Source organism: Macrosteles quadrilineatus, unplaced genomic scaffold (genome assembly GCF_028750875.1).
Source record: "Macrosteles quadrilineatus isolate MER2022 unplaced genomic scaffold, UCM_ALF_1.0 Scaffold_2__2_contigs__length_208266976, whole genome shotgun sequence".
NCBI lineage: Eukaryota > Metazoa > Arthropoda > Insecta > Hemiptera > Cicadellidae > Macrosteles > Macrosteles quadrilineatus.
The window spans coordinates 84,926,228-84,950,838 of NW_026542595.1; the positions used below are offsets into that span (position 1 = coordinate 84,926,228).

At 34.1% G+C, this 24,611-nt stretch overlaps 1 protein-coding gene across 2 annotated transcripts in view; it reads left to right on the top strand.

Moving 5' to 3' along the window:
- Positions 1 to 24,611, top strand: part of LOC128985370 (leucine-rich repeat-containing protein 24-like) — a 231,400-nt gene that overhangs the window by 19,213 nt on the left and 187,576 nt on the right. For both annotated transcript variants that reach the window (XM_054404806.1, XM_054404805.1), the window contains exon 2: positions 4,767 to 4,809. The gene's annotated coding sequence lies outside the window, so the exon portion shown is untranslated. The remainder of the gene's footprint in view (positions 1 to 4,766; positions 4,810 to 24,611) is intronic.

The following is a 24,611-nucleotide window of genomic DNA, read 5'->3' on the forward strand; positions in this document are numbered from 1 at the left end:
TTTGTAATGCGGCTCGTCTACTACCTGCTACGGAATGGCCTATTTAATCAACCGTATCACATATTACAGTAGCAGTGGTTCGTTTGTAATGCGGCTCGTCTACTACCTGCTACGGAACGGCCTATTTAATCAACCGTAGCACATATTACAGTAACAGTGGTTCGTTTGTGATGCGGCTCGTCTACTAACTGCTACGGAACGGCCTATTTAATCAACCGTAGCACATATTACAGTACCAGTGGTTCGTTTGTGATGCGGCTAGTCTACTAACTGCTACGGAACGGCCTATTTAATCAACCGTAGCACATATTACAGTGCCAGTGGTTCGTTTGTGATGCAGCTCGTCTACTACCTGCTACGGAATGGCCTATTTAATCAACCGTAGCACATATTACAGTGCCAGTGGTTCGTTTGTGATGCAGCTCGTCTAGTTGTGCATTGATTGGAAGCAATCGCCTGCCGATTGTTGAGGCTTTGTTTGACGTACATCGCTAGGATGACAATGGCTGACACACGTGTTGGAGCCTGCACAAACATCCCATCACACAGTATGAAGATCCCGCAATCGACTCTGGTAATGTCAACCCTCCTGCTCTGCCATTCGGACATCAACTCAAGTACAAGGGATTTTTTAAACGCAACCGAAATAATTACTACTACTATGAGACACTTTTTCCAGCTCATATGTTGGTATCCCTTTTTACTTTACATCAATGCCGATAAACTAATATGCACTGATGCTTAGATAATAGCTATGAGGTTTAGCGTTATTGATTTATTGTAAATGAGGCTCAAAGTTATTTTTCTCAGTCTCAATTTGGTATTGTAGATTTATGACTTATTTCTACATATCTAGTTTCATGATGGGTAGCCTCTGGACCATACAGCAACAATAATAATGGTTTAATTTACCTCTGTCAATATGGTCCTTGCGTAGTTTGTCACTACTGCAGTTTCGTGCTCGTGGAGCACATCTTCAGGTGAAGGTCACAAAAAGTTAAAACATTTTCCTCACGTGAAGGTCGTCAATTTTTGAAAACGCACCGAAAAAACACATAACACACGAACGGTACGAAAAACATTTATGAACTTGGCCAATACATTAAAAACTGGTTGCAGTACCCCATATTGACAGAGGTAAATTAAACCATTATTACATATCTAGGTTCCAAACATGTTTACAATTAATTAATAAATTGTATAAATACCCTAGTTGATTTTCCAGGTATTGGAATCACACCTAGAATCTTAATTTCAAACCTTTCTTGGCATGAAACCATTGATTTACTACTAATGTATAATTCCAACTCTTTGAGCCTTATTCACGATAAATTCATTATAACGCTAACAATCATAGATATTAATGCAACAATGCACATCAGCTCATTGACAATGGAGTAAAAAAAAGGGATACCAACACGTGAGCTTGTTCTGCCATAAAAAGGTCTTACGGTACTTGTAATTTAGGTCATGATAAAAAAACACCCTATATAAAAGTATCGTGAAGGCTATGCATTTAACTTTGGTAGATCTAATGATACAACTCCGGTATAGACATTTACCGTCATATGAATGCAAATAATATAAATGTAGTATATAATATCAACCATACTATAATGTAGTATACTATATCAACATTGAGGTATCCTTCCAATACTCAATAGTAAATCTATACTATCGGCACTCATATATTCATCCTACCCAAACTTAATATGAAATACATCCTTAATAATTTAAATACAGATGTCACCATAAAATCGATTATAGTTTTAATCCACACCAACTAATAATACCTGCTTTTTTACTAATTTTATGGCAAATATGGTTTTCATAACTAAGTTAGATACACTTTACTTTCAACTCAAGTATAAATATTATCCATAATCACTCCAGAACTTGCATCCTACAATTTTATGGCAAACACAATAATTGAGTTTGAAATACTATTCAACTTACCTCATTTGGGGACAGGCATTCCAATTATAACTCAAGTTCAGACATCACAAATGCCATAAACCCTGGGACATCATATCAAACTCTGAGATGGATAATCTTACTATCTTTCATCCAAGCAAATAGTAATAATTATTGGACTAAATGTCTGCGGTCCTATCCAACTCAAGTACAGATGTCTAGTATTACTTCAGTCCCCATCGACTGAAGTAGCCTTCAAGCACCATTAATGACCTACCTGTATGATAATTGATGGCACTATACTCAGATATTCACATTTCACCGTTAACTCAAGTTATAGCATTGTCCAAACCACGATACTACTATTAAGTAAAATATACAATTTCTATCGACCGATATAATCCATAAAACAAAGTCACCAGCGATATAACCATATTACTCTATAACTACTAAACCCTAATTAGTTGTAATGTTGTTTAGAGCTATGAGACAAACTTTAGAATCGAGCATTATTTTCGTGAATTTTCTGATCCACTAGAGTCAAAAAAAAAAAAAAAAACGTGTTAAAAAGTATTTGAATAACACTGCTAATACACCTCAATACACACCACAAACAACCACAACAACTCCAGTATTATAACATACGTCATGGGGATGACAATCAAACATGTTTTCTAACATCGCTCGTTTATCAGAGGAGCCTTCCGTGAGATATGCATTGTTTTTGTCGCAATACTTGTGACCTACTAGTTTACTTTTAACACATGTGATGATAAAACCAGCTTAGTAAAAATTAGCTTAGTAAAAAATACCAGGTATTTTTAAGAAATATTATGTGTGAGATTTAACCTATTCGGCCATGCGTGCACTTTACAACTAAAAATTAATTACCCATCGATGTACTGTTCTGTGTGTCGTTTTCCGAAAAGAGCGACGTATTTTGTTACATCTAATTATGTTTTTTTACGAATGTACAGTATTTAATGATTGTTATTCTAACTTAAAACCAAACATTATGGAAATATTTTTTTTGCAATTATGATTTTTTTAGAGTAACTTGTGTATCATACTTATTACTATACTTGGTGCTCGGTTTCTCCACCAATGATCTACAATAGTGGGATAAAATGAGTTTTTAATACATTGATTCCGTCGCAACTAAGAGAACGTAGGCCTAGTTCGTGTCTGGCACTAGCGTCACGTTCCTTACTCCATCCATCCATAACCATTATATTATCCACTATTATTCCGGCACCCACTGCGTATAATATCCAATGGTCGTTCACCTACTACTTGATTCAAGGAAATGTGATGTATTATCTGTAGGTCCCCTCACCTCCATGTGTTCAAGTAGGCATTTATGTGATCTAGTATCTGTAGGTCCAGTGCATTATCTCACTCAGATACGTGTATTCAAGTAGATTTGACGTATTATCTATAGATCCAGAGCAGTAGTATCTCACTCAACTACATGTATTCAGTGTGATATAGTATCTGTAGGTCCAGTGCATTACTATCTCACTCAGCTACTCTGCCTGCTGTCGTCGTGTAGAGTAGACGATACAAGACTTCTGATTGGTCCTCCCCCTCGCCACCGTCCGGAATTAGAGCTTTGACTTTGATGAGAGGTGGCCACGTGGCTCGGACCGTCCGGTTTGGATTAAACCCCTCAATCCCTTTACAGCGTTTCTTTACATTCACTCGTTTGATTATTTTCTTTAATCATCGGCGAACATGAGAAAATCTCGGGGTTTGGATTCGGTCTAGAATAATGTCGTTTGTTACTGCTTTTGATAATCACGTTTTAACGTTGTAGTTTTTAGAAGTCAATCAATTACAAAATTGTGGCGTGTATGTTATGTTTGTTGGTTTAACTGTAGTTTTAATTAGTCCTCAATGTTTGGAATTGAAGATTTGTGTATACTGTATACGCTTATTACTTCAGATCTTCATTTAGTCAAACATAAGTTTATTATAGTATCATTTTAAAAATAACTGAAGGACCATTCTAAACTCGTAAACTATTTAAAATCAGCAAGACGTGTCACAAATATGCAATCAATGCACTAAGGAACTTATAATAATAATGGTAAAAATAGGCATTACCTTATTGCATAGGAACAGTTTTAATTGTTTTTAAAATCCATTATTCGTATGTGATGCTGGATATTGTGAGGCATGTTTTTTGTAGTTTCTTTTAAATTATTTAGCAACATCATAATCAACGGTGTATTTTCTGTAAATATATTACTTAAACTCAAACAAGCACTAAAATTATATTCTAATCCATAGCAATGTAGAAATACGCAAAACAATAACATTTATGTAATTTTCAACTGCAATAAGTTTACAAAAACGTTGTGGTAGATGTTAGATAGTGGCAGCCTATTTTGATGCATATTTGTATCTCGGCTTCTCGCTTATTGGAAATCCTTACTCATATTACATTTTTTCTGACACTCATATTTGTTCTGATGTGTAAAGTTTGAACACGTTTGCCATTTTATGCGGTGCTTTGCTTCAACAATTCGCATAACAGGCATTATTGAACCAAGTCCCAATCAAATGTGGTTACAGATTTTTTTAATTTTTAACTTATGACAGGAGCCTGACAAATCAGTGTAAATAACACGTAATATACTGTAAACGCTCTGTAACTCATCACATACATTATTAACGAAGCGCTATTTTTAGTTGTTACAGTTTAATTTAATTAAAGATAGGAAAAATTTGACTATTTTTACTGCTGAAGTTAGTATAAATACTCATTAAAACATCAAGAAATGAACAAAAAATGTTAATTAGGTAGTTCATAACAAGATTTATTTCAATTAATATGTTTATTGTTTCAGGTTTGTGATCAAAAATTGACACTTCGGAACCTAAAAGGACTATGTAAGTAGCTAACTTCCATAACTAGCATTATAAACGTAAGATAGTAGTAAATCACAATACCTATGTATGAGCTTGTTTATTGGGTTAGTCAGCTTATGGTGTATTGTAACAGCCAGTTCTATGTACTGAGGTATGCTAACGCTAACTCGGTGTACAAGCTTACGGGGATTATTAACTTATCTCATAATGGAAATGTGGAAGCAAGCTATCTACTACATGAATTTACGCCTCTCTGAATCATAACTGGAATATGATTAGGGGATAATGTGTAAATGTATGCCAAAACAAAAAGCGTGGACATGTATTTTTTATTTTCATAAATTATATTGTATTTACCCAATTAGTCGTAGGCCTACTGTATCGTTTTTCTAGCTGCATTTAAAGTGTGAACCCTAAACTTAGTAAGATCTACTGTACTTATTACGACCATTTATTTTTAAGAATTTTTCATGATGGTTCTTTTCAAAAATTATAACAAAAAATGTACTATTCTTTATTTTGCATTGTTCATTAATTTTCCGTATCGTTTGGTTGTGCATCTAAAAAATCCTCAATTAGTTACAAGTTGTACAACAATTCAACATTGTCTCCTAATTGCCAATTACCACAGACTGGCTTGTTTCCAAACCAAATCACCCAAAACCAATTTATGCCTCTTCTTGCAACGAGTGGTGTTCGTGAGTGTAGCGATTAATTTATTGGTTTTATCTAATGCTCTGCTAGTGAAGTATTAGAAATTTTACGAACACTGATTAAACACTTCTTATGGTTTAACACTAAATTGAACATACAAAGGTATTTATTATATTATAAGAAACTTGTTTAACAGGAATAAGAAATAATGCGAAGACTCAAACTATTTACATCCTTCCTTGTGTATTTGATCTTCTCTGCGTAATTAATGCACGATAAGTTAATTTTAATCGTGGTTTTCATTTCCATCTTTAGGATCTTTAGGAACACATAGGCTATCTCAAAAACTACAAGAGACATCTCATATTTGTTTGTTTGTTTTGTTTTACTCTTTCAGATGTACAAGATAAACACAGGGGTTTGTTGTGATAGATAAAAAATTAATTTGAAGTTAATTCAATTAGTTTTTTAACCGGAATATTTTTCAATAGATAAATAATACCGTAAAAATTCAAAACACTCATTTTTTTTAAACTTAAGTACAAAGACATAAACCAATTATCAAGAATCGTGAATATATCTCTTATGGTTTTTTAAATACGTGTTCCTGAATATTAATAAAACAGCATTGCGAAGTTAGCTGTCCGAGCCAAAAAGAAACAGAAAAAATATCCGAGCCCCCTTTTAAGCCTACAATATGCTACTGTATTACTGACACTGTATTGTATTTATCGCATGATGGTCCTTGATAACATTGAAGTATGATCAAATGGCCGCCATTTAACCATCTTAACATTCAGATTGATGATAAATCATTATGTTTGCTACGGTATTACTGACACTGTATTGTATTTATCGCATGATGATCCTTGATAACATTGAAGTATGATCAAATGGCCACCATTTGACCATCTAAAATGCAGATTGATATGATAGATCATTATGTTTGCTACGGTATTACTGATACTGTATTGTATTTATCACATGATACTCATTGATAACATTGAAGTATGATCAAATGGCCACCATTTGACCATCTAAAATGCAGATTGATATGATAGATCATTATGTTTGCTACGGTATTACTGACACTGTATTGTATTTATCGCATGATGATCCTTGATAACATTGAAGTATGATCAAATGGCCACCATTTGACCATCTAAAATGCAGATTGATATGATAGATCATTATGTTTGCTACGGTATTACTGACACTGTATTGTATTTATCACATGATACTCATTGATAACATTGAAGTATGATCAAATGGCCACCATTTGACCATCTAACATGCACATTGATATGATAGATCATTATGTTTGCTACTGTATTACTGATACTGTGTTGTACTTGACTAATCTTTGATAAGTAATCAGGTATTATAGATTATGCAAACACTACTAGCACATACAAACTTTTAGGCCTGCAATAGCTGTTTCTGTGTTGTTCTAAGCTAAACATGTGCATTCTGTATATGGATCAGATCAGCATTATCTACTACTACTGTAATTTCATTATACTGTATTGTACTCTCTAAATGTTTGATGGTCTCTTATCGCTTATAGGCTTGCAATATCTGCTATTGTGATACTGATATTGTATTGTACTTGACTAATGTATGATGTTCCTTGTTTGCTATTCAGTCAGGTATGAGAGATAATGTAAACACAGATAATACATCACACGCTGTACGCCTGCAATATGTATTTCCTTATTGTTCTTAGCTAAACATGTGTATCTTGTACAGTCATCAAGGTTTTCATACAGCTTGCAATACATTCTTAACTCCTATTTAAAGCAAATGACAAGTTTTGATGTATTTGCAACAGTTTTGCCCATTAGTACGAGTAATATAACTACTTGTGGGATATTTAGACACTACCATGGGATATTACTACTACTAAGGTGTCAACATTCCTTTCCCTCCGGATGTAGGTTGGACCCATTTTCAATTAGGGACTGGATTAATGCCCAGCTTAAAAACACGTTACAATTATTTGAAGTGATTTCGGTCGTCTTTTTGGTAGGATTAAACTATTTAATCATCTGACATTATTTGGAGTAACTTGATTACAATTGGTTGTCCCAGCGTTCCTTAAACATATAAGGCCCAATTAATTAGTGATTATGTCACTTAAGGGCTATAGTCAGGGTATTAAAATATGTTGATCCTGGTTGCCGATACGTCATAAAGCGGATGAGTATTCGGAGAGAATTAAAATACCAGTGCACGCTATGATATTCAAATGTTGATCTTTATTCGAACACACTATGTACAATTACCCTAATAATTAATTTGGAAGGAAACCTAAATATGAGATGTAGGCCCTATACGATTTCATACTTTCCTTTGGCTGGAGGATTATCGCTTGGCTCTCTGGAACTTTTTCAAGCCCGGCAAGACTTATTAAATAACGCAGATTTGAGAAGGAAAAGAAATGTAAACTTACCGATAAGAAGAAGTTTGTTGACCACCTAATTCATTTAACTATGCCCGAATCATGAATGGAGATGTGAAAAGTTAAAAATGGAAAGATGTAGGAATCAAAATGTTTAAGTGGACGTCAAGTTTTTTAACTATCTGTTTTCCCCATACTCCCCATACTTTAGTACACGAATATCATATTGTGACTTAATCTGGCAATTATAAATGCCAGCCAGTTATTTCTGGCTACTGTTGTCCCCAGCGCTTTATAAATACTCCGCCGTCCGTGTTGAGAGCCGGATGGTCCGGGTCGGCGCGCGGCGTCTCGTCGGAGTGGAGTTGCGCTCGCCAAGGTCAACCGGTTTTTGGTTTGTTCCGCGATCCGCGACCGCGTTCGATACAAGGCGATACTCAATAATACCTTAGCTGCAGTGGTATTATCCTACTGATTACAGGACCAGCGAAACCTTGGCTATCAAATTGGTTAATATTCGTGTTTTCTGCAGTGCTTGTGTGAGGACGAAGGGAAGTAGTTCCCCTCGAAGGCTGTGTTATAGAGAATGGTGAATGATTCATAACTATTTGTGTTTTATGCGCCTTTAGAATTTTAAACATTTGCACCACTGTATGGTCCAAACTCTGGTCTCCATACTACTAACTTAAACGTAGGTAGCATAGTTTGTTGATACCCTAAAACAAGTGGTATGTAGATCCAGAATCGATTTTGATTGAGATTAAATTGTTTGCAAACGAGATTTTCCACATTGTATTGAATAAACAAACGTTGTTTTTAAATTGCATACTTGATACTGCGAGTGCATATAAAAGGAATCAATCATTAGCTTGGAATGGAATACCGATGACGTCATCGCGTTGCTCGGCAGCTTTAAACATATCCATATCAATATCTGGCCAATATGAATGATCGCAGCAAATGCAACCCTATACGACCTCGTAACATCATCATAATAATATTTTTAAACTTTCTTTTCATTATTGAGACACGTATTTTTTATTACCCTATTTAAAATATATTTTACACGTTTACTCATAGACAGCGTGTCTATTTCATATTGATCACTAGGTAGGTGTGTTTGTTATTTTTCTACTGAAAAAGGTCTAAATATGAAATGTTAATTCCAAACTCAAATATGTGAAAAAATCCAATCAAGAAGTTTAGAAGGAATATTAAAGATGGAATATCGTTTTTTATATCAATAGGTTTTTGGTTATTTTTGCATGTTTTATTATTCATTTTTTGATTGGCCGTGACGATTTTTATCAACAGTACAAGATTTCTCCCCTGTATTCAATGAAAATAAAGGAAACGGATCGATCGCCGATACAGATTAAAATTGAATCTTGGTTTCTGATTCATTCAAACTAACATAGAATGTATGGATGTTACAACCGTTTTTGAATCAAAATTTTTATAATTTTTGGATTTGCATTCATAATTTTTATGTTTATCGCCATCTTGTGAAATATTGATAGAATTTAGAAAAATTATATTTTCTGCTGGCACAAAAATGTAGGGGGGAAAATAGCTACCCAAGCAATATTAGTCCAAACAAAATAGTCACTCTGTGTATGCTCTATTTACCACCAAATCAAACTCCCTTGCTTGAACACGTGTAAAAAAGAGGCAATCTACTTCGATTCCAATCAACGAATTGAGCACTCCAATCATTATCAAATCGTATTCCAACTATGAAAAAACAAAAGTAACCCTTGTCTCTATACGTTGGTGTATCAATAATCTATATTTTTACTCTGTGGTTTTTTACGTTTGGATGTAGTTGTGGTAAAACACAGGGTCTCTAATTATTTTTCCCAGTAGTAAATCATTTTACAGGTTTGAGACCAGTCTTAATATATTTATTGATTATTTTATGCTCAAAGAGGACTAAATTAATAAATATCCATCGATAATAAGTGAGTACGCGTAAGATTATATGACATATTGAGTAATATTAGAAAGCAGTTAATCAGAACCGAAGTTTCATCTATATTAATTGACCATTCCTTACTTATAGTAAATACCCACAATGCAATGGATTCCTCTGTATAACACCAGTTCAATGTGTATACTTTGTTTCCTTAAAGTTTTCAGCTATGTTGTCAGACTGGATTCTAGGTATAATTTAAAAAACGAGCACCTTATTCTCTGTAGCGTTTGCAACAAGATTTTCAACGAATAAGGAAAAATCCACTCCTTGAGGCAACAAATTGCGTTCTCAGGTATCACAAAACCAACAATTGTGACGCAGTCAGTTTCCAGAAATCATCGAATATATGACTCTCCGGTCTGTAAACGTTATCTGTTGTGAGCCCTTTGATTAATCAATCATTGTTTACTCGATTGTTGGTTTGCTTTGCTGTTTATATCTCCGTCTATTGTATCCGCCTTTCACCGCTTTGAGTAGAAAATAACTCATTCCAAGTTGTAATTCTAATATTCAAGTAGTATCTAAGTACCTTTGTTTATTTGTTTTCCCCTTTCAATAGGTACTTATTCTTCGGGTGTATTATATCACGTCTATTTTTTCCTTTGTCTAAAGTATTTCTTTAGTTGATATGATGTGCAACGTTTTCATGTAACATAATAGTTATTATTAATAAGACTTACCAGAGCACACATTTTTTGTATTTTTTATTTGTTGATAATGTATTTCGACTCGAAGGTGGTCGTTCTTATTGCCATATTATAAATACCGGCAATCTTTTTTAATATCGATACCGTATCTTGATCTTAAAGTCGAAAATTACAAATACAAATAATAAAAAAATATAACTCAAGTATTTGTTATAAATTATATTCCATTCCTAGTATCTTTAATTAGTGAACTTTACTTCATAATTGTTGGTTAATTTAATTAGATTGTTATGACTAATCCAATTAATATGTAACAACTCTATTAACAATGTTTGCTCTGAAATGCATTTAAGATTCCACTGCTGCACATTAGTTTTCCTTTTTAATAACGTTAAAATATATCTTTTTGAGTATGTGATTTCAAATGTACAAGCCAATGGCATGCAATTACTGTAATAACTGATCTAGAGTCTACCACTTTTTTAACAGCTCATGTGGTAGATTGGCTGTTACAATTCCCCCACATTCCCAGGGTTCCAGTATTTTTCAATTTTGAGCCAAACAAGACATCGGGTCCCCAGCGTGCAGTAACGCACAACGCGACGCGTCAACGCTTTTTACAAAATTACATTTACAAACATGGCACGTAAAAATTATTTAGTTCAACCCAAAACATGTTTACTTATTCTTAATCAGCTAATACTTATAATTTCTACTGCAATGTTTTCAAGAAAGTAGAACAATATTAAAGTGGAAAATCATACTTTTCTGCTAATGATAATTTATAATGCTGAACTGCTCTGTCAACTACCTTTGATTCTTCTTTCCATTTAATCAAACCGTTTACCCTCTGCTCCCTACGTTGATGTCGTCATAATGGTGTAGAATCAATGAGAATTTAAACAACAAAGCTGGTTGTCTCTTTGTGCATTAGTCAAAAGGACGATTCAAATCCAGTAGCTTAGAGGGAATGGGCTGATAAATTACCCTTTGTTCTGCACACAATTCCTCCTGGTTTTGCCCTTAAAGCCAAGACGTTCCCGGAATCCTCCAGATTAAACGTCATGTTTTCATAGAGTTTTTTCCCTTACTTTTATGATAAGTTTTCTTTGTGTTCTGCGGGGATCCCAACATTGTTTATGTTCTGTTTCTTTATAGTGATCAATATTGTGACCTAGAAATGTTCTGGATTCTACTCATGCTCTTAAATTTAAATTTGTTTAAGCGTTCTCGAATTAAAGGAAACCTTTAACATTTCACCGCTGTTGATGATAAAAACACTTAACTGACACATGATATTTGAATTACATAATGTAAGAGTCAGAAAGCCTAAATATCCATCTGATTGTGGTCGTTAAAGCGTTGTGCTGATGGTAGCTGTAAGGTGTAGTCGTTTAAACATCGTACTCTAGTCATATCTGTGCTGATTGTAGTTGTAGGATATGTTCGTTGGAACATTATACAGTAGTCATTTGTACTGTATTTGTGCTGTTAAACGTTGTCGTTAAAAAGTATTAGTCACATTCGTGCTGATTGCGGTACTCTTTATCTGTGAGATGCAGTAGTTACTATCTGTGTTGATATCAGCTGCGGGATTCAGTCTTTATTACGTCGCAGTCATATCCGTACTAACTGTAGCTGTGAGGGATGCAGTTGATTATTTTACGTCTTAGTCATTTACGGTCCGGTATCAGCTGCGAGATTAAATCTTGATTACGCTCAATTTATATCCGTACTGACTGTAGCTGTGATACAGTTAAAACATCCCAGTCATATCCGTGATAACTGTAGCTGTGATATGTAGTCGTTGTCGTTACGCAGTCATATAAATGCTGACTGTAGCTGTGATATACCGTAATATACATGCTGATTGCAGATGTGAGATGCAGTAGTTACAGCGTCACAGTCATATCCGTGCTGACTGTAGCTGTGAGATGTAGTCGTTACGCAGTCATATAGTAGCTGTGATACGCCGTAATATACATGCTGGTTGCAGATGTGAGATGCAGTAGTTACAGCGTCACAGTCATATCCGTGCTGACTGTAGCTGTGAGATGTAGTCGTTACGCAGTCATATAGTAGCTGTGATACGCCGTAATATACATGCTGGCTGCAGATGTGAGATGCAGTAGTTACAGCGTCACAGTCATATCCGTGCTGACTGTAGCTGTGAGATGTAGTCGTTACGCAGTCATATAGTAGCTGTGATACGCCGTAATATACATGCTGGCTGCAGATGTGAGATGCAGTAGTTACAGCGTCACAGTCATATCCGTGCTGACTGTAGCTGTGAGATGTAGTCGTTACGCAGTCATATAGTAGCTGTGATACGCCGTAATATACATGCTGGTTGCAGATGTGAGATGCAGTAGTTACAGCGTCACAGTCATATCCGTGCTGACTGTAGCTGTGAGATGTAGTCGTTACGCAGTCATATAGTAGCTGTGATACGCCGTAATATACATGCTGGCTGCAGATGTGAGATGCAGTAGTTACAGCGTCACAGTCATATACATGCTGACTGTAGCTGTGATACGCCGTAATATACATGCTGATTGTAGATGTGAGATGCAGTAGTTACAGCGTCACAGTCATATCCGTGCTGACTGTAGCTGTGAGATGTAGTCGTTACGCAGTCATATAGTAGCTGTGATACGCCGTAATATACATGCTGGTTGCAGATGTGAGATGCAGTAGTTACAGCGTCACAGTCATATCCGTGCTGACTGTAGCTGTGAGATGTAGTCGTTACGCAGTCATATAGTAGCTGTGATACGCCGTAATATACATGCTGGCTGCAGATGTGAGATGCAGTAGTTACAGCGTCACAGTCATATCCGTGCTGACTGTAGCTGTGAGATGTAGTCGTTACGCAGTCATATAGTAGCTGTGATACGCCGTAATATACATGCTGGTTGCAGATGTGAGATGCAGTAGTTACAGCGTCACAGTCATATCCGTGCTGACTGTAGCTGTGAGATGTAGTCGTTACGCAGTCATATAGTAGCTGTGATACGCCGTAATATACATGCTGATTGCAGATGTGAGATGCAGTAGTTACAGCGTCACAGTCATATACATGCTGACTGTAGCTGTGATACGCCGTAATATACATGCTGATTGTAGATGTGAGATGCAGTAGTAAGGCTGGCTATCTGTAGTCGTGGAACGTCGCGACCTCCCATGATAACCTCCCTTTTCGTGACTCACTAGTTTCTTATCAGAGCCAGCAGTAGATTACGTATTTACCCAGTTAAAGTTTGTTTCCCTCCGAGATTAAAACCCAGTTTTGCAACATCACCTTTATTCAGGTCAAGTTGTCTGGTTTTTGCATTAAACTTATATGGAACTCATCACATCGATAAGATCATATAATTAATAAGTTGATACGGTGTTCCCGATTAAGGTAATCTTCTATACAAATATTATATTAGCAATGTGAAATATCGACCAAGCGGTCGTGAATATTAAAATCGGTGCTGTACTAGTGATTTAAATTAATCTCCATAAATATTCTATTGAATTATAACTGAACCAACGAGTCATCACACAAATTTGGGGTTTATTTAAATTCTGATAGCTTCTATGACAAATCTAACTTTTAAATGAGTTTAAGTTTTAACATTGTTATCGGATCTTATATTTAATTTTACCTTTGACTCTTTGAAAATTAAAAACTAACGCGTTGTAAATAAGTTTTGTACTTTCTATTTGAAATAAACTCGAAAGTAGGTCGCATTGTAAAGCTTTGCTTAAGAGAGTCGAACGCCTTGAAAGCGTATTTGCTTTGACCACAATCAGCGAGTTAAGCAAGTTAAATGCCCACTTGACCCTTGTCAAGATACAAACAGTCCTTTGTAAAGTTTGAAAGGTTTACTTACTGAAGGGAATATTTTATTTAGTTATCAGCATACAAAGTTACAAACTAAATGACTTTTTAGTTTCTCATTAAAGTGTTTTATCCTCGCATTACTGCTTCCAATTAACATTTAAAAAGCGGGATCAAAGCGTTGTAAACGTTGCTTTTACATTTTCGATTTACGATTGAACAGTTATCCTCAGGGTATTACCTTGATTTAAAATTAAAAGCGATAAATTCGCTGTAGCGTTAAACTAATGTAAGTCCAGCCATAATATTTTTATAACTTTTTCAAGCTTGAATTGGTAAACTATTATTTAATATTTTAAGAAGACTTCTCAAAATATTCACAGTTGTGTAAGTGCATGATCATGTTGGAAACCACAAGATTATAACTAATTTCAGGCACAGGTTACGCAGAATATGACTCGAGTCCTAGCTTACAGCTTATCCCACTTCAAGAGCCATGAACTTCTCTTTCTTCAGTAAATCGTATTATGTTAGTACCTAGTACCAGGACCTGGCCTCTTCCTCCAGTATATTTTCGAGAGGTGCGTTGGATGGAGAAAATGCTAGTTGGGGATCAAAATGTCTGCAACCTGTTTTTTTCTTTTTACTCCCTATGGAGTATATGAGAGCCACTTTAGACCCGCAACTCATGTATTAAAGACGGCTGTTTTGTTTTATTATGACGAAAAAATAATCTATTTGAGATTAAGAATATTTTTTCTTGATGTTACAGCGTCACACGTTGAGGGACGTTATCGTGGTGGTAAGAGGAACATGGAACACTCGCCCAGTTAATGGGTCGAGTCAGACTTAACAAATCCTTACACCGAGTGTTTGTTTACTAGATTCAGTCAGCCCTCGTGGGAAGGGTGGATTTTCTTATTGCGAACCTTGTTTACTTCCACTTTGATTAGAGTTTATCCCTGGAGGTTCTTGTACAATATTTCCTCTGTAAAGGCTTAGTCACGACTTTATTCTCTGCCTCTGGCACGATCTAAAATATTTATTAATTCCTCAATTGACTTTTATTTGTTAAGGTAACATTTTTACAATATGTGGTTTTTCAAGATATAAATTAACCAAGCTTGTTATATTATGAAAACGGGAATGTTAGCTGGCACTGTAATCATGCACAACATTTGGACGATAACAATTATTATTTTCAATCCTTATTTTGTAGACATTAATCGTCGTTTCTATGTTGTTTTATATATACAGATGATTATGTATGATGTAAAAACAATAGTTTGTTTTTCCTTAAAAAAAATTTCTTAAATATAGTAGACGAGTCGATTTAGCCCAAAAAAGCCTCTAAGATAGAACAAATTCCAACAAATGGTTTTTCGACGGTTTTTGGTAGTAATAGGTGTAGAAAGTACCAGGAAAAAAGTCTACCAAAATCGGACAACCGGAAGTCGGGTTTTTCCAAGATGGCCGCCGTGAGGCCCTTAAATCGACAAGATGACTGCAAATTCGTCGATTCATAGTTCCAGGATTAGCCGATTTCCACGAAAATTGGCAAACACATGTAGAACTATATTTCCAACCTTAAATATGAAAACTAGGCAGACAAAGTAACCCAAAGATGAATTTTCAGGGTATTATGTGCTAAAAAATAAGATTTTTACCTCAAATATATGTTTTTCTAATATTTTGTACAAAGTTTGTTATAATTTAAAATTTATTTTTTCACCATTAGATTCAACACAAAAAAACCTAACAATTTAGTATATTGAATCTTTATTCTGCTTCAATTTGTTACAGAGATATTGAAAGTAATAACTTTAGTATGTTTTCTTGCCGAGATAACTCAATATTAATCTTATGGAGAATAAGCATAAATATTAATATTATTTTTCATTAAACCTATATAGATAAGACTTTTTGATCTGCTTCATATTATCTGTTTTAATATTTTTTTTACTAAAAATTCCTTTTTTGGTAGTTACCATTGCAGCAAACCTACGTATTCGGTTCCTCAGTTTTAATCATAAAGAGAATAAGCAAAAATCAATTTCTTATTAGTCTGAGAAGTATGGAATATAACCTTAAAAACAATACAAGAAAACGTTTTATGGTTTTATGTTGTAGTTTTGGGTGTGCAGAGTCGGATTTTCCCAACATTAGACAAATTTTGAAAAAAAGATACCATGAGCATTTTCTATGCACAATTTTCTAAATATTGACTTGGGATCAACATCGATATTTATTGGGTGGTCATTACTTCATTTCGATGGGAAACGTATTTTGGCCACCATTTTTGATCCACCTTATTGGATATAATTTTTTGTTGTTGTAACGACAGTGTTGTGACATATTATTACTATATATACTAGATTTTCACGCATATTCCATTGCCGAAATCCGTTTTTAAATACATTTTTTTTTTACGTTTTGTAATTTGAAATTTTTTTACAATTATTTTCCTTATCTTCAGTTAGTAGTTCATTCTTAAATATTTAATGATGTAAGGGCTTTCATTTGAGCTACTGATCATTAAAATTGAACGAGTTAGAGACGAGCTACCAATCCCAACAAAATATTTAATTTAACTTTTTATAAATCAGTTTTTATTAAATGATTTACATCTCGGGTTCTTAATACGTCACCAAGTTCTTTCTGGTCTCAAATTACTCAGTAGAGAATTAGGTTTTTTATTTTATTTCTCACTAAATAATATCTGACTAATTAATAAAAAATGAGTCATGCACCTTAATTTAATATTAAATTATTTGCATTTGAAATTTGTCTTTAGTTAAGTACATATATCCCCAATTCTAATAACTCCCAATAAATAATCCATAAATACAGTAAAAGTCAATACTTTGATGAATCTTTTAAGATTATAAAGAGTATTGGGAGTTATTTTTCGATTTAAGGGTATATGTCTTAAACTAAAGACAAATCTAGAAAAAAAATATTGTTAAATAAGACAGACCCATATTAAATTTGTCACATTTTATTAAGTGATTAAAAAAATTAACCCAAACATTTACTGAGTAATATGAAACCAGAAAGAACTTGGTGGCGTATTAAGAACCCAAGATATAAATATTTTAATAAAAATGTATTTCTAAAAAGTGAAATTTAATATTTTGTTGGGGTTGGTAACTAGTCTCTAACTCGTCAGATTTTAATGATCAATAGCTCAAATGAAAGCCCTTACATCACTAAATGTTTAAGGCTAGAACGAACTACAAGCGTTAATATGTACTGGAGATATAAGAAAAAATAATCTTAAAAAATGTTCAAAATACGGAACGTCCTTAAGAAATGTATGCAAGAGAATTTTCGTTTGAATATATTTTTAAAACAAAAAAAAATATTTAAAAAGTCATTTTGGCAATGGAATGGGCGTGAAAATCTAGTTTAAAATAATGTGTCACAACATTGCCATTACATTAAAAAAAATATTTATATCCAATATGGCCGATCCAAGATGACGGCCAAAAACACGTTCCCTATTGAAATGACACTGTCATTACATTTAACAAAATATTTATACCCAATAGGGGGATCCAAAATGACGGCCAAAAACACGTTCCCTATTGAAATGACACTGTCATTACATTTAACAAAATATTTATACCCAATAGGGGGATCCAAAATGACGGCCAAAAACACGTTCCCTATCGAAATGAAGAAATGGCCACCCAATAAATATCGGTGGTGGTCTAAAGTCAATATCAATGAAAATGCATGTGGATTTTTTTTAATTTTTCCAATGATGAGAAAATCCGTTATATTAAATCTTGATTCTAGGGGTTTTCCAGTAGACCGATTTTTGGAAATTTTTACTATGTTACTCTGCATACCCAACACTACAACATAAAACCATAAAACGTTTTCTTGCATTTTTTTAAGGTAATATTCTATATTTCTCGGACTAATAAAAAAATTGATTTTTGCTTATTATCTTTATGATTAAAACTGAGGAACCGAATACGTAGGTTTGCTGCAATGGTAACTGCCAAAAAAGGAATTTTTAGTAAAAAAAATATTAAAACAGATAATATGAAGCAGAACAAAAAGTCTTATCTATATAGGTTTATGAAAAATAATATTAATATTTATGCTTATTCTCCATAAGATTAATATTGAGTTATCTCGGCAAGAAAACATACTAAAGTTATTACTTTCAATATCTCTGTAACAAATTGAAGCAGAACAAAGATTCAATATACTAAATTGTTAGGTTTTTTGTGTTGAATCTAATGGTGAAAAAATAAATTTGAAATTATAACAAACTTTGTACAAAATATTAGAAAAACATAAATTTGAGGAAAAAAATCTTATTTTTTAGCACATAATACCCTGAAATTCATCTTTGGGTTACTTTGTCTGCCTAGTTTTCATATTTAAGGTTGGAAATATAGTGCTACATGTGTTTGCCAATTTTCGTGGAAATCGGCCAATCCTGGAACTATGAATCGACGAATCTGCAGTCATCTTGTCGATTTGAGGGCCTCACGGCGGCCATCTTGGAAAAACCCGACTTCCGGTTGTCCGATTTTGGTAGACTTTTTTCCTGGTACTTTCTACACCTATTACTACCAAAAACCGTCGAAAAACCATTTGTTGGAATTTGTTCCATCTCAAGTGCCTATATTGACTCGACTAATAGGTACTTATTGTCATACACACATCCATTTGGACTAGTATAAAATGGTATATCTTGGACTAGTAAAAAACCCTAGTATATCTTGGTAGCCTCTGTAAACGTCAGTAGGTACTTAGGCGTTGTTCAACAGTGTATATTACACCAGAAAACATGAGCCTGAAGGTAGGTTGCAAATTTGCATAATAGCCCTTAACTGTCACCCCTGTAATCTTGCGCGATGGAAGAGCTTAAATTTTGATAGACCGAGAGGGTTTACGTGTTTACCTTACCGCTTTTGATGTTGGGATTAGTTAGCTTTTCACACTACACCCTAGTCAAGGTAGATGTGGGTTGTTTTTGTAAAAAAAGGGAACAAAATATCACATGTGTTTTTTAAATTGGAAATTTCACCTCATTGAATATGCTAAGTCCTGACGGACACAGGTAGCCCAGTCAAATGGTGTTTTGAAATGGAAAGTTTTGGTGTAATTGTTTTCTTTTGTTTTCTTTATGTTTTTTGGGGTGCTGAATCCAAATTTGAAGTTTTCCAACAAAAAGTTTATCGGCAAGTATGAAATTTTTTGAAAAATAGGGTGAAAATTGTATTTTTTCTAGTTTTTGGCTCATGATTTATCGAATAATAATTTCCCCCAAATATCATCCTATACTAAAATAAAGAGCATAAAATTTTCTACAGTTTATGTATCTATAACTTTTATCTACAACAAAGAAGTGTTTATCAAACTAAATTTAAAAGGTCTGCAAAATTCATTGATTTAGGAAAAAAGCAAAATTATTTCCGTTATGACTTCTCCAGGTTATAATAGGATGTAAAAGTGTAAAACGTCCCATAAATCTTGTTTTATTTATAAATATTAAACCCTTTTAATTTGAAAATACATGTACACCAACATAATGGTAGATACAAATGACTTTGATTAAGTTAAACTTTTTAATTTCTCCGAGTCGTCTTGGCCAACAGTACCATGATTTCTGCAGAGCTACTTTCAGGTTCTTTTTCACCTAAAACACCTTTTAATATTTGGATCTTCAGTATGTGTGAATGCTTTACATAAGGCAGACTTGGCCTCTTTCCTGATACCAAAGTCATCGAATAGAGGCATTGGGTACGGGCATAGTTCGTATTTCAAAAAGCCTTCAAGTTTCTCATCAGACTGCTTGACAATTGTCATTCTGTAAACAATAGTAGTTGGATTGATAGGTACGATTTAGGTCATAATGTATTTTAAGGGAACGGATCATTGTGGAAAGTGGCAAAACTCTCTCTTTTCTGTAAAACTTTACCTGTTGAAAATCACTTCCCACGATTGGTTTTTAAGCAATGTGGCCAATCTCCTTAGCCTTGTGGCAGTTTATATTGCTGTCTCTCACGACACCTGAGCTAAGAGACGTCAGCGAATGGTTTGCGTTGCGTAAACCAATCATCTAACTTTCTTAAATCATTTCCATCTCTTTTGATTCTAGCTTCTTTCATTTTAACTTTTTGTTCAGAGCTGATTAATGTCACTCCACACATCTACTCGATTTCTTCGCAAATGTTTTGTAGTGAAGTCATTCCTTTGTTCATATGCACAGAAACCCTTCACTTACACCACGGTCATGGGTAAGCGCTCCAGCAATTTTCATTACTCTCATAAGAAATTGGTCTATGGACATGTCCGTCCATGATCCACTCCAGAACTTGTTGGTCCTTTGAACGGTAAATCCACCACCAATAAACTTTTAATATTCCTCAGGGCTCATTTTGTCTTTCAACGAGTGCGCCTTGGACGAGGTACAGATTACAGCACTTAGCATACAAGAAATGTCCACTTGCATGGAAATATGGTAGCATCTGATAAATAACTTTGAGGTGAAGGTTGCAGTTTGCCGATCTTTCAGCTTCTATGAATAGTTTAACAAGTGTTAGCATCTCAAAGTTCCAAAGTTTAGAAGTAGCACCACGATGAGCTGAAATTTGGAGCCGAGCAGAAAACATGGTTTCCAATTTCTTTACACTGCCGTTTTCATTAGCTGACAGCTTAGCCGACATATTATAATTACGGAATAGCACTAAGAGTTCTTCTTAACGGTCTGGCGTCAAATCCATTGTATTGAAAATAAGTTTTGCCAAGCATGCATGGGCAAAACATATGCATTTTTATATGTGCTCTTTCGGCTCTTGAATAAGCATGTCCAGTCAGAATCTCTATTGAAAGCAGTGCATATATTGTACTAATCATCCATGATGTAACATATTGTCTTCAGAAAGGACATAAGTAGGTGGAATCCACCTATTCTGATAATGACATTGTCAAAATAATAATCACTTTGTAGACTAACTACTTGTTGGTCAAAAGTGTACACAGTTGCTTGTTGATTCACAGATTTGCACTGTTCCACTGAAGTTAGTAGGGCCGTGTATATTAGGCCTATGTTGTAATCAGATGGCAGAGCATTAATAAAAGGCAAGCAAGCTACGAACTTTGTTTGAAAAGGGAGATTATTTGTAGTTTGTTTCATGAATCCACCCCATCCTAAAATGTCGGACTCATCTTCCACTTGCTGAAATTCCACATCAAATCCACAACAGAGGGTTTGTCATTATCCTTTGAAGTATATAAGTTGCTGAGATCCACAACTGTTATATATTTTGTAGCCCATGAGAATTTCCTTTTTCAAAACGTTTAGAGGAAACAAACTCCCATCTCCCCAACTTCATGAGCGGGTAAAATACTTTTAAGTCTGTCTATTTTCTGATCTGGAGCAATAGCACTTTTCGTATTATCAGATGCATCCCCCCATTGCATGGAATTTATTATATCCATCCAACTTACGAGTATTAAGAAAAGTTGTTGTTATATTCATTGTGACCCTTGGTTGAAATATATAATTGATAAAATTGAAGAATTACCTTATCCAACCACAGTTGCTGGTATGACAACTAGTTTCGTTCCTTAGAACATCGTCAGGTCATTGTATGTAACCACATCATCAATGTATAAATACATTGTGGTATGTCAAAAGATTCTTAAAAACACTGTCAGAATCACAATAGTAAAAACTAGCCATGTTGATCAAATTATTAAAATTGAAGAAAAAGTGATAAAACTGGTTAAAACTGTAAAGGCTGGCCAGCACTGTCACTGACTAAATAAAACACCTAATAGTAACAGAGAAAAACATACATTTAAAATTCCCACGTTATTCTTATGGGGAATAAGTAAACTAGGCATATTATATTTTGCTTGTTATGAACATATTTTGATAAAAAGTGGAAAATGTATTCATTTCATACGAAACCATTAACGTTTAAAACACTTTTTACCCTCTCTGTTGCAGCAAACCTAAGTACTCGTTAAGCCAATGCTATTTAAATGGGGAACAAATTCAATATTTTTAAAGTGATGTTTAGAGTAAATTGAATCATGCAAATGAAAATTCGCATAGTCTGCAGGTTTGTTGCGGCGGGGGTATTTTGTAATTTATATTAATTACTTAGTAAATGATCATGTTTCTGGTATCCATTTTCTGGAAGTAATATAAATGTTAAATATTCAATGTTCAATAATTTCTGAATAAAATAACTTTATTTATATTAATATAAATCACTTATCATTGGTTCGATTTTCATCACCAGATAGTCAATGTATGCGGAATTCTATGCTCTACAATTCATTTATGATTTGTTTTTTTTTGTAGGCTAGACGGGTTTTTCGACGTTTTAGCAAAATCTAAACAATAACCCTGAATTTCAAGGTGTTAATGGTCCCAGGGGAGTAGCTCACCTGGAAAAATGGGGCAAACTTCAAATCTTTTTACTTCTATATAAATAGAAAGGATTAAAATGGTCCCCAGCTTTCCAGGAATTATTTCTGGGCAAAAACCTATTTTACTGGCCTATAATTTAAAAATTGTAAGCCAAAAACTAGAAATAAAGCATTTTTTATGAATTAATTTTTAATTCACATTTGCCGAAATATTTTTTGTTGGAAAACATCAGATTCGTGTTCAGCAACCCCAAAAACATAAAATAAGCCATAAAAAACAATTACACCAGAACTTTCCACTTTGAGCTCTTTTTAAACACCATTTGACTGGGCTAAGGGTTTGACAATTTTAAAAATATGTGTTTGATCATAATGTGATCAAGATTAAACACATTTGGTATACAGTTTGGTTTACGAAAAGTTAAATTAGGATACTATATAGTTTGACTATTATAGATTACCTCATATTCATCCATTCGAAGGAATATAGTTTATTTAATAAATAGGAAGAAGACTTAAAATAATAAACTACCGGTGTCTTATTTTATGCTGTTGAAATGTAATGACAACATCCTATTTACCTTTGATGGTACGGGCATGGTAAAGAATAAGTGAAAACCAATGTCCATCACACTATATTTTAAAATCTGGGTTGAAATCTTTTACGTTGTATACCTTATAATACATCTGTATAGTTAAAGATGGTAATTGATGGATCACAAGTTCTCATCTTTGTATGTTATATTATAATGTGTCTTTGAACTGCGGGAATTATGACAAACTAATTTAATCAAGCTAGTTACATACACAATTCTTACCTTTTGACCATTTAAATACAAAAATGTTGGTTAAAATGTATCCTACGTTTAGAGATTTATGATAGATAACATATTTTTTACAATCTAAAAACTCCAAAAGCAATATTGCGTCTTAACATAGCATTTTCATCTAACTCAAATTGTGTTGATATTGTAGGCTTTAGACATCTTGTTCTAGAACATACCAATCCTTATAATATGAGTAATATGATCCTTATAATATGATCATGTCTAAAATATACTATCGTTAAGTGTACAAAACACGTTAACTCACACAACTTAAAATAAAAGGTGCAGTATATTTAAACTTCATCAGCATTTTTTAGTTAAAGAGATCCTGTAAAGAACTAACACGTTGGTATTTTGAGAGTAAGTAATTCTTGCCAAAACATTTAATCAAAATTCATGTTTTCGGCCCCTGGACTATATTGTTAAGACAATAATAGGTTTTTTACATACCTCAGTCAAATAGTCCAAAAATGGTATTGCTCAACAGCTTACATGTTTCGTTGCGAAGACAACATTGTCAAAGCTTGCAACTCGTCAAAAACACATTTAAAACACGAACACGAACACAGAAGACATTAATACGGTACGAATACACAATTGACATTTAGATAGCGCTATCATAATACTGATTTGGTCCGGCGCGGCGCGGGGCTGCGCTGAGTCTGCTACCAGCCCCGCGCCGCGCCGGACCAAATCAGTATTATGATAGCGCTATCTAAATGTCAATTGTGTATTCGTACCGTATTCATGTCTTCTGTGTTCGTGTTCGTATTTTAAATGTGTTTTTGACGAGTTGCAAGCTTTGATAATGTTGTCTTCGCAACGAAACATGTAAGCTGTTGAGCAATACCATTTTTGGACTATTTGACTGAGGTATGTAAAAAACCTATTATTGTCAAAACATTTAATCAACTCTAATGTAATCGATGCTATCAGTAAAACAACTCTAAATAAATGAAATTGATGCTGTCAACGAGCTAACACTAAATGTAATCGATGGTATCGAAACAACCAAACTTAAATATGGTGCTTGAAACCAACAACTCTTACTATTCATTTAGAAAAATTATAATCTCACCAT